The sequence below is a fragment of the Suricata suricatta genome, unplaced genomic scaffold (genome assembly GCF_006229205.1).
Source record: "Suricata suricatta isolate VVHF042 unplaced genomic scaffold, meerkat_22Aug2017_6uvM2_HiC HiC_scaffold_26, whole genome shotgun sequence".
Lineage (NCBI taxonomy): Eukaryota > Metazoa > Chordata > Mammalia > Carnivora > Herpestidae > Suricata > Suricata suricatta.
This window is the reverse complement of record NW_021871547.1, coordinates 190,899-203,215: the sequence shown is the minus strand read 5'-3', so window position 1 is coordinate 203,215 and position 12,317 is coordinate 190,899. Positions and strand designations below refer to the sequence as shown.

At 40.8% G+C, this 12,317-nt stretch overlaps 1 long non-coding RNA gene across 1 annotated transcript; it reads right to left on the bottom strand.

Moving 5' to 3' along the window:
- Positions 1-7,567: 7,567 nt before the first annotated feature.
- LOC115284913 lies at positions 7,568-10,633 on the bottom strand. Its single transcript, XR_003905375.1, has 2 exons — positions 10,271-10,633; positions 7,568-8,205 (listed from the first exon to the last, which is right to left on the bottom strand). It is a non-coding gene; the product is annotated as an uncharacterized LOC115284913 (long non-coding RNA).
- Positions 10,634-12,317: the final 1,684 nt, after the last annotated feature.

The following is a 12,317-nucleotide window of genomic DNA, read 5'->3' as shown; positions in this document are numbered from 1 at the left end:
AAATACAGAGGAGCCTGGGTGGCTCCGTTGGTTAAGCATCCGGCTTCAGCTCAGGTCATGATCTCACAGTTCGTGGGTTTGAGCCCCGCATCGGGCTCTATGCTGACAGCTAGCTCAGAGCCTGGAGCCTGCTTTGGATTCTGTGTCTCCCTCTCTCTCTGACCCTCCCTTGCTCATGCTGTCTCTCTCTGTCTCTCAAAAATAATTAAATAAAATAAATAAATAAAAATAAAAATTATAGTGTTTTATTGTATATTTTATGTATTTTGATATATTTTAGATACAAAATATTCACTCTAGTTTATGTTATGTTATTGTGTTAGAATTTATATTGTTATTACCCACTCAGAAAATAATAAAAGGAAATGGTGATTTTTCAAAATGTTCTAATATTTTATTTGAGTCATCAGCATTAACTAATTAATAAATAATTGGGATCAGGTGTACATATAAATTTCCCAGGCATGATAAATAAATTTGCTGATAACAACAGATATGGGAGACATTAAATTAGTCAGTCTTGGCCAAACAGTCTCCTTTCTTTTCCTCTCCTCACCTTCTCTCCCTTCTTCCCCTGTGTCTTCTTTCTTCCTTTTTTCTTATTTCTCCAGTCAGTGAAGGGATAATTTATGAGAAGCAAGAAACCCTTCAGACTCAATCAAAATTGTGCTTTTTTGCTTAATACATTTATACATTCAATTCATTCAACAGTGAATATCTATTACGTTGCTACATTGCTTTCCTGTTGCTGCTGTAACAAACCAGCACAGACTCGGCAGCATGAAGCAGACGTTTCGTTGCCCTAGTTCTGCAGCCAGCGGTCTACGGTGTCGCGGTCCGCCTTTCTTCTGGGCTTTCAGCGGGGAGAAAACCCACCGCCTTGCCTTTTGCAGCTAATAGAGGCCACTTGCCTTCCTTGGCTCCTGGCCCCTTCCTCTTTTCTCTCCAACTTCTTGCTTCTCTTGTGACATCTCCTACTTCTTTGCCTTTGACTTTCGTGTCTCCCTCTCATAAGAAACCTTGTGGTTACATTGGGCCCTCTGAATAACTCCGGATAATCTCCTGAGGTGAAAATCAGCTGATTAGGAACCCTTTCCATCTGTAACCCTAAGTCCCCATTGCCAGAACCTGCTATTCACAGGTTCTAGGGACTGGGACATAGACCTCTTTGGAGATTGGGGATTTTGTATCTACTATATAGCAGGTACCATGCCCTTATATTCTGTTGGATTCAGTTTTGCTAATTAGATGTAGTTATCCCTGACAGCTGGAGATCTGGGTATCTCTGTTTTTCTACTGGAGTGCTCATATGTCCAACGTCTGCCTCTTCAGACACACAACAGATACACCATCTTGCCCAGCATCTGATGTCACAACTGACCTTGAGAGGAGCACCTCTATTTGAGGTGGTACCTGTGGATCACTATTAAGCCCACTAACAACAAATCCAGGAAGGCCTCTCATTACTGAATGATGCTCATTTTTTAAATTATAATTCTCTCTCCTTTCACAGGTTAACTAGTACTAAGTGTAAAAGTTGTTCTTTCTTGGCCTCATCCACTTTCACAAGTATGGAAATAGGGAAATGTGTGGAGTCTAGCATCTCAATGGGACACCTTGGCAAGTGAAAGGAGGCACTATTAATAATCATGCAGGGGGGCCTGAGTGGCTCAGTCAGTTGAGCATCTGACTTTGGCTCAGGTCATGGTCTCATGGTTCATTGAGTTTGAGCCCCACTTCGGGCTTGCTGCTGTCAGCACAGAGCCTCCTTTAGATCCTCTGCCCCCTTCTCCCTCTGCCCCTCCCCTGCTTGTGCTGTCTGTCTCAAAAATAAACAAAACATCAAAGAAGATAATCATGCAGGAACAGTCGGTGTAAAAGAGGACTATCTTGGGAATAGTGGGCCATCAGGTCTCCCTCTGTATTGAACCCAAATGAGTAACAGCCATTAACACTGATGGTAAAAAGCATATTGAGTACTCCATTGGCTGAGAGCTCTGTGATAGAAGCTTGATGTCCTTTGCTTCATTTAATTCTTACAACAATTTTATAAGGTAGGCATTATTATTATTATTATTATTATTCCCTAGTTTAGAGTTGAGGGAAACAAAGCTCAGAAATTTAAATACCTAGCTTCAGCTAGTAAGTTGCTAAGTTAGGATTTAAACGTAATTTTGTAAAGCACTAAGTCAAATGCTCTTTTCTATTATATTGCCTTCCAGAAAATTATGGTCGCCAGCTGGGTATGGTTGGGTGTTTTAAGAGATGTTAGATGTTAGAAATACACAATGCCTATGATAAACCAGGAGCTATAATAGATACTTTTTCTTGTCTTTCCTTTAGGTCTGTCAGTTTGTTGTCTCTGTAAATGGGCTCAATGTGCTGCATGTAGACTACCGGACGGTGAGCAATCTGATTCTGACAGGCCCTCGGACGATCGTCATGGAAGTCATGGAGGAGTTAGAGTGCTGAGCAGGTGGACATCCTGGCCCTTAAGTGGCCTGAGGATGGCCAAAGCCAGGACAACACAAAGCAATGCAATGACAAGACTTCCATACCAGTGGATGGTTTTGGACACACAGATGTTTTCTCCATACATAACACATCTTGATTTGAGTTTTGTACACTGTTTGAATGTGGAAGAACCGGGTGGATTATCTATAAAACAAAACAGAGCAAAACAATTTATGTCAGTATAGAAAAACATTGAGAAATGGAATTTTCTTACATAGTAGAATTGCCTTACTTGATTTCCATATGTAGTTCTTACCCATTGTTTTTATCTTAGTTTGCAGAAAGTTGTCAACATGCTAAAATCCCTCATAGGAACCAAGAGCGTCGTTGTTACAGATTTTAAATGGTTCTCCTACCAAAATGAGCATGGAACTGTTTACTAACGGATCTAAATTTCACCAAGCTTCAAATAACACAACCTCCAAAGGAATATTACCTGTTAACTAGCATTTTGAAGAAGGTTCTAAGGCATTCAAGTGCTTAAAGCCATTGAAAAAAAATGGCTTTTTCTTAATTTCCTTTAGTATCAACTTTTAACATATGTTTTCAATTATGGCATCAGTTAGAAAACAAAAACCATGTGATGATATGGGTGGGAGAAATAGGGAGATAATACTTACATTTATGTGCTGTGACTTCTTTCTGACCCTAAATAATTTTCTACTATCAATCAGCTACAGAAGCCTTCTAGAGTTAATCCAGAATATGTTGAATGTCAAAACAGAGGAATTTGTATATATACATATCAAGCCTCTGGCAAGATTTCACGTTGAAGTTGTCCCTTTTTAAGTGAAGTATTCTAGGACTTGGCCCATATGTGATAAAACTTGAAATTAAATTGACTTGTTGGCTTGAATTTTTACTAACTTTCTAGTGTGACGTAGTCTAAGGGCACAACATGTCCTACTCATTTGGTGGGATTATTTTTCACCACAACATCATCTTGTGTTGTAATTTTTCAGCTCACTGTATATATGCACATTTCTTTTTTTCTTTTTTCCTTTTTTTTTGATTTAGAAAAGAATGCATTTGGGGATTTGTTGTGTAGAGGAAATTCCTCAAAGTGCCAAATTAGGTAGTCAGGGAATGCTAAATTCCATTCTGAACAACTGGGTTTCTTTCTTATCACATATTCACAAAATAGAGTGTGAATGTCCTACCTCAGCCGTTCTTTTTGTGATAGGTTATCATGTGTTGGTACTGGTAGGATGGACATGCCATGCTCAAGATGTTACATATATATGTTTCTGGCAACCCACATTTTCTGATCTGTAGCATTAGTCAGAAAGTAGGATCTGAAGTAACAGAATGTCTAATGTTAGTCCTCTCAATCTATATTTGGGAACTAGTACTGCCTCTGGTGTGTATGTGCATTTATACTGTATGCCAGGCTTTGTGCTACGGCACTTGACATATGTGATCTCGTTGAATCTTCATCAGAACCCTGAAAGATAGGTATTTCCACCCTCATTTTTCAAGTGTGGAAACTAAATCTGAGCACCCTTAAAAACAGTCTCAACGTTCACACAGCTGCAAGAACTACTAAGGTTCAAACATGGGTTTATTTCCTGCATTAACACCCATGGTACCATCCCTCCCCGAGCCTCTCCTCATTTAGGGACCTACTGTTGTGGGCTTCTTTTGTGTCCGGTGCTGTGCTAAAACTATCCGTCACTTACTCCTCCTGACCTGTGAGCTCAGTATCGTCACCATCTCCATTTTACACCTGAGGAAATGGACTCCTAGAGAGCTTAGTCATGTGCCTAAGGTCACACAGCTAGGAAGTGGGAGACCTTATGATTCAGCTTTAAAGTTTTTATAATGTCTTTAAAAGATGAGTTTCTTAAATACTTTCTGTGACCAGGTGTTCATTAAGCAACTAAAGAGGAAGGACCACCTTTGAGAATGGCATTTTCTCCTTGCCAGCCATCTGTACTTTGTACTGGTGTCCCAGTGCACCTCATCTTAGGCCATGGCATCCTGTCACTTCCCTTCAACCAATCTAAGCACCAGAGATGCATCTGCCTGTCTGTCTTCCACACAGCCTCCTTCCTGCAGGTGGAATTTCTTTGATCTGGAGAGTGTTATGGATCTCTTTGGTCAAATGAATACTAAGGGAAGGAGAGAAGGAAGGAAAAAAGGAGGACCTATTTTTTCCTTTGGCTCTTATAACCTTACGTTTAAAGGCCAAGTGCCCAATAATTCTACTTAAGGCCAAGAGGGCTTTACCTTAGCTATTCCTCAGCCCACTGCTGACATCCTTATAATGTGATTAAAGTGAATGATCCCATTCCTGTAGGGGCACTAGTTAGCTCCCTCCAGCCTTTGCACAATTCCTCCTCTCTGAAATATTAGTTCACCTTCTTTGCCTGGAAAATCTGTCTAATCAACTCCCCTTAGATATTATCTTCTCTGAGAAACCTTTGCCAGCTCCCTAGTTCTGGGATTGATTCCTCTTCTCTAAATTCCCGGGCCCTTATGCATCAACGCCCTCTAATTACACCACTGAAATTTGCTTTGAGGTTGTCCATCATGTTCTGTCTCCCTAACTACACTGTGGGTGTCTGCAGAATGTTCCCTTCACCTGGCCCGGTTTGTGACACAGTAGTGCATCCGCTATCCATGGGTCCCCAACAAACCATTCCTGAACATAGCTTATGACACTCTATGTGCCCATGATCCTGTGGGTTGGCACTTTGGGCAGAGTTCTGCTGGGAATGGCCACCCAATGTGGTGCTGGTTGGGTTCCCACAGACATTTGTGGTCTGGGATGTGTCTGTCTCACAGCTGGCTGGGGCCGTTGGCTGAGGTGCCTCCATTCTACCCCGTGTGGCCTTTCCCCACAGCTGCCCAGCCTTCCTCAGTTAGGCCTCATGAGATCAAATAAGGTGAAAATGAAAACTGTAGGACCCTCTGTGGACTCGCCTGGAGAGTCACACAGTGTTACTTCCGTAGCACTCTGTTGGTCAAAGCAAGTCGCAAAACTAGCTCAGATTCAAGAGGTGAGAAATAGATCTACCTTTCTTTAATGGGAGGAGGCCACTCCCCAGTTCATGAGGCTTGTTGGGGCTGCATCCTGGGCTAGATATCAGTCTTCTGCCCTCCAATGACGTGTCCTTAACAAGATAGCTTTCTGTGGTTCATGCAGGTATGGGGAAGCTAGCCTTCGGCTCTGGGATAGTCATAAAATGCAAGGGGCACCATGCACTTATGAAGGTGAAGGACATACATTGTAACTGACTCAGGCTTTGGATTGTTAAATCATAGGAACCTTTTTCCTATGTATGTGTGCGTGTGTGTGTGCTTATGAACGTGTGTGATTTCCCTCACTGAGCATCCCTGAAATGGCTTTGTTTGTTCCCAGAGAAAACACTTTGGTTTTTCAGGTGTTTGTGTAATGTGTCCATATTTCTGTGATGGAGGTGGAAATCTTTTTTGTTTGTTTCTTCATTAGCATCATATGTGCTATTGGTGCAAATTTAAAGCCACGTTTGTTATTTCTGCCGTAGAGAGAAAAATGCAGTTGCTTTTTGGGTTGGTCCTATTGTGTGGTGTTTTATGATTAATCTCTGATAAATAATTACAGAAACTGATAGGAGGGTAGTTGAGAAATGATGGGTCGCAGGAAGAAGATATCCACGTTTGAGTAGATTAGATGCAGTCAGCTTTTACCACCTTTATAAAAGGTGAATGCCCCGGGCTGGTAGCAATTAACAATTAAAAGTCATTGCTTTCAGTTCAAAATGGAGTCTCACATTTCCAAATACTCTTTTCAAATATTTGTGACAATAATCTACTCTGAAGACCCATTTTAAACTGACATTAACTGTTCTCTCCTGCTGAGTATTTATCCTGTTAAATTTTTGATCAGAATAACTCTGCAATGTTTGAGATTTGCCAACTGGTTAGTCCGTCGATACCATTGTTTTAGCCGTTTATGGTAGGATTTCAGGTGTAATATGCCCTTCCTCAGTTCAACACAAAAGGACAAATCTACAGCGTACCAAAATGAAATTCACCATCAAAGTTGCATATATTATCAAATGCATTAATATATGTACTTAATATGTTTATTTTTAAATTAGGTTGAATTTATGTTTTCCTTAAGAATTGTAGCATAATACTTAAAATATGAAAATAGATTGTATAGTATGAAATAAATGTTAAATTTTTAAAACAGTGACTTTACGTTTACAGCGTTTCCTGTCTTTTAGAACAAATTAGCCATTTTTTATCCTAAGAAAGGGTTGCATTATAAAGTTGGTCTACTACTAACCTATCAGAGAAAACACATGGGACTCATATCTACTTCTCTAATGCAGCCAAAAGTGCCATTTGTAACACTACTTAATGATGGATGTTTTTTGAAGCTCTTTTGCCTGAAAAAAAAAATGCATTAAAAAGCTTTTTCTGTACTGTATTTGATTTGGAATCATTTTCTCCCTGGTATTTTATCCTATTATTGATGAGTATTATGGAATAGTCTATATGGAAAAATGTTATATAGTTATTTACTACTCTGGGAGAATGTTAGTTCTTTTTCTATTTTCAACTAATTAGGAAATTGAGTACATAATTCAGTATGTATAGGGGCAGGGTACAATATGAGGGTAAGTAATTATTTAAATTACACTCAGTATTAACCAGAGGAACTTTACATTTTTCTCTCATGTATCCCTTCATTCACTCACTCATTCATTCATTCATTCAAGGAATCTCGCTGAGACTGTGTTTTGTTAAACACTGTGTATATGCCCTGGGAATACAAAACTGAGTAGGTAGGACTCTGAATCTAGCTCATCCTTTGAGTCACTTTTGGGCTTGCCTCCTAAAAGTGTTCTCTCCATGGAGGGATGGGGGGTGTGAAATCATGGTGTTAAAGCAGGTGGTTTAAGGCCAAAAACCACTCTCTAACCCAAGAACCAGAACACTGTGACAGTAACTTACATCTAACTGTGTCTTCCTTCACAACCACGCCCCCCCCACTTTCCCTTACCCCAGGTCACCACTGTGGAGAGTGTTGAGTTTACCATTCTTTTGTTCTCTATAATTGTTTACATTTTTTTAAATGATCTTTATTAAAAGAACATCAAGTTTTATATAATCTTCTGAGATTTACATGTTTTCATTGAGGAGTATATTACTAAGATTCTTCTAGATTTTGGTGTGGAGTCAGTATTAATTCATTTTTCACAGCTCCATAAATTTCTAGGGTACAAGTTGTCTATTTTCTTGTCGCTGGGCATTTGCGTTGTTTGCACTGTTGTCATCAGCATCACTAATGGGGCTGTTATGAACCTTCTTCTACCATCTCCTGGGACTAAGCGAAGGAGTTTATCTTAGGTGTTTACTTGGGAATAGAACTGCTGAATCTTGGAAAACGTGAGTGCTGACTTCACAAGACCACGTCTATCTAACTAGTTTCCGAAGTGGTGAGCCAGTGTACACTCGCATCCAAAATATCAAAGTGATAGATGTTGTCAATATCTTCTCCAACACCGGATATTCAGAAACTTAATTTTTGTCACATAAATGCCTATTTGGTCAATGATACTGAAAGTCCTAATTTGATGCAAAGTTCATAAATTTAAAGCACAGAGAATGTAGTTTATGATCCTAACTTACTCTATCAATTTCTTCATGATGTCTGGGATGGCTTGAAACTTCTTATCCTATAACAACTCTGTGATTCTGTTGAAGGAAGGATCACTGGAAGTCAGTGTGACATACTTAAAAATATCCAACAAATAATTTCTAAGCATCTACTATGGGTCTGTCACCCATGTTTGTCTTTGGCAAACAACTATAAATAAAGCAGGTTCTTGTCCATATGAAGTTTACATATTCTTGGGAGCCACAGACAATAAATAAGTCACATAAAGAAAATAGTTCATTTTAGATAGGGGTAAGTGCTAAGATTAACTGAAACCAGATGGGGTGATGGAGAATGGTCAGGATTCCAACGATGTAGTCAGGAAAAACTATGCTCCTCCATCCCAGTGAGGCACCAGTCACGTTACAGTCCATGTGAACAGTGCCCTCTGACATTATGCAGTACAACAGCCCTGAGCAAAAGCCTCTGCAGACCTCTTTCCAAACCTGACTGCATTAACACCTAAAGGATAGGATTGAGCCAACCTTGGAGTAATCTGGAAGAAGAGTATTGCAGGCAGAGGAAAGAGCAAGTTCAAAGAGACTGAGGCTTCAAGGTCAGAGGGGTTAAGAGTATGTGATCTTGAGACCTAGAGACCTAAAGTCAGATTCCAATTCTCAGGCTTGAGAGCCCGTTCAGTTGCTCAACCTCTCTAGGTATCAGTATACTATCTGTATAATGGGGCTTATAGCACTGACTCCATTTGACTGCTGTGAGGATTAAATGGAATAATGTGTGTAAAATGCTTATCCTTGTGCCTGATTCATAAATGGAATAATGTGTGTAAGATGCTTTTAACTTTTAAGAAAAAAAAAGTACATGATCATCACTATATTCAATTGAGTACATTTTCAGGAAAGAAAATGAACTCTGGAGAAGTTATGACTTGCCCCAAACTCATGCCAACTAATATATATGTGGGACTGGAACCCAGGCCCCAGAATGTTCAGTCAGTGCTCTTCCCAGTGCATTCTCTCTCTCTCTCTCTCTCTCCAAGATTTTATTTTTAAGCGATCTCTACATCCAACATGGGGCTCAAATTTACAACCCCAAGATCAAGAGTCAAATGCTCCACTGACTGAGCCAGCCAGGAGCCCCTAGTGCAACTTTTCGTGTCCTGGTTTTCTCATTTTTAAGTGATATAATCATCTTAGAAGGCTGTCATGAAGATTAATTAGTAATATATTGAAGGTCTTAGTACAATGCCTGGCACATAGTACTTTAAAAATAACTACTGATAGCTATCACTATTATTATTATCATCATCATCATCTCATGCTAATTATCAGTCATGTTGAAAGACCCACACTAATTCATAAGATTGTCTATACATAGGTGTCTTCATCACCAACCATATACATTTTAGTTGTTTTGTCATAAATGATATAAGAGAAGGGTTAGGGAAAAAAATGAGGTGCGCCTAGGTGGCTCAGTTGGTTAAGCGTTTGACTTCGGCTTAGGTCATGATTTCATGGTTTGTGGGTTCGAGCCCCTATATCAGGCTCTGTGCTGACAGCTAAGATCCTGCAGCTGCTTCAGATTCTGTGTCTCCCTCTCTCTTTGCCCCTTTCCCACTTGCGCCCTGTATCTCTCTCTCTCTTTCAAAAACAAATAGACGTTTAAAAACTTTTAAGAAAAAAAAAAGTACATGATCATCACTATATTCAATTGAGTACATTAAAAGAAATCACCTACTCTGTAACTTATTTTTTTTTTGAGCGAGAAAGAGCACACATGCAGGGCTAGCAGGGGAGGAGGCAGAGAGAGGTGGGGGAAGGGAGGAGAGAGAGAAGGGAGAGTATTTTAAGTAATTTCCAAGCTCAGTGAGAAGCCCAACTTGCAGCTTAATCCCAAAATGGCGAGATTATGACCTGAGCCAAAATCAAGGGTTGGACAGTCAGTCAAGTGACTGAGCCACCCAGGTGGCCCTGTCACTTTTGCTATATTCCTCAGGTACTGAGGAGCAAGGAAATTCACAGGTTGTATAGAAAACATAGCTCTGGTTTTGAGGTTGTAAATTGGGGAAGAGCAAAAATCATTTCACTTTGGATCTTTATTCAACTTCCTAACTTTGAAACTAACAATTACATGTAAAAAACTTACCAAACATAATCTTTAAAACTCAAGATCATAGAGAAAGTAATTTCGCAAAACTGCATGTCATCTATTTACTGCCGGATCAGTTTCCTGGCAGTTTTACAGCCTGTTAAGAAAACAATGAATGGAATCACTATTTCAAGGTTATACCGGCAGCTTAGTCTTGATTATGAAGACGTTAAAAAGGTATCCTGGGCAAACCTTAACTGAGTCGTCATCCCATTCACTTGTCTTTTGTGGGCGCTTGAGTCCAGAGGCTTGGGAGAGTCACGCTGGAACTATGTGAGTGGAACCGCCACTCCGTACTTCTGTTAGCCCCAGCTTTCCGCAGGCACAGGTGGAGGCACAGGCTGCGGCTTGCCTTGTGCGTCTGCCCAACGCACTGGAGCAACAGAAAGGAGCTCCCTGTAGAGAACTTGGCAAAGCGTCTCATGTTCTTAGGTCCCGGACTTGACAGCTACCCTTTCTTTTGCCTGTCATTCTTCTGCCTCCGTGACTTTCTCTCTTTGCCTCCTGGGACTCTTACTCTAAAGTCCCCTTGCTCCCTTGGGATTAAATATTAAACTTGTTTCCCTCTGAAGCCTGAAATGCCTGGGTTCACAGAGGCCGATTTCGTAATACAAACATGATGATGGGGGGTAGTGACACCTCTTGAGGTCCAATTTGAGTGGCTGGGACTTGGCTGGGTAGGACTGTGTGGAGGAAGAAGGAAGAGAGAAGAAGGAAACATTTGATCTGTTACCTCAACTTTGAAAATGTCTATGTGAGAGGTGCCTGGGTGGCTCAGTCGGTTAAGTGTCTGTTCTTCAGCTCAGGTCATGATCTCGCGGTATATTCGGGCCCCACATTAGACTCTGCTCATAGCTCAGAGCCTGGAGCCTGCTTCAGATTCTGTGTCTCCCTCTCTCTCTGTCCCTCTCCTGCTTCTCCTCTCTTCCTCTCTCTCAAAAACAAATAAAACATTTTTTAAAAAATTGAAAATGTCTATGTGAGTGTAGCCAAAACTGAGGTGTAGCCAAAACTGGGATGAATCCAAATTTTGAAAGATCTGGATGTTCCTGCCACTGAAAGATGAAAAAGTACAGCAGTGCCCTTACTCTTGAACCTGGGGAAACCTTGGGGCATGTGACACGGGGCATGAAGCTTAGTTAATTATGAAGCAGGTGTGGAGCTTAGAGGCGGGAAGGGAGGAAACAGGGCTGTGAGCTTTAAGGAAGACCAGAGTCCACAAGCACCAGCGCAGCCCGCATGTTAAACAAAGAACCCCTGTTTTGTTTTGTTTTCTTTCCAGATTTTCTCCCAGCCAGTCTGAGCTGTATAAAATATGAAAAACCTGCTTCTAGGGCCTTCCTTGCTTGAAATGGAATGGGAGGAGGTAGTGTTCTGTCTTACTTTTAAAGTACACTTTGTCTCTTATTGAAAGCACACAGCCATCCGCTCATTTACACCTCTGCTTACCAGTCCACCTTTTTTGCTTTCCTTCTTCTTGCGTAAGAAAGCCGGCTCACTGTATGTGCTCTACACACTCCATCTTAGGACAGAAGTGGAAACAAAAGTATGAACACAGAATCTTTTTTTTTTTTAATCGGTAGGAGGTTTTGTAAATTTGCAGGTTTTCTCTGTCATTTTATGGCTGGAGAGACAGTTCTAGTAAAACTAATCACAATAATAGCTAATATTTATTTCACTCTAAAAAATAGGCCAGCCACTCTGATCAGTGTTCTCTATGTATGATCTCAATCCTCACATGAGTCCACGATGTAGGTTCTAGTAAGATCTTCATTTTGTAGACAAGGGACCCGGCTCTCTAGGGACTGAAGTCAGTGGCACAAGGTCAGATTGGAGCCCAGTCATTCTGACTACAGACAGTATCTGCCTCCTGTGGTCACACAGTTTGTCCAAGAGCACAAGATCACAGGTGCATGTGGTGGCAGAGAACCATCTAGAGCCAGATTTTGCTCCTTGAGAGCACTTCATTCTAGATATGGCTGTTGGGACCATACTTGGCCCCCTCCTGAGCAGCCATGACCAGGGCTGGCCCCTCTTGCCTGGT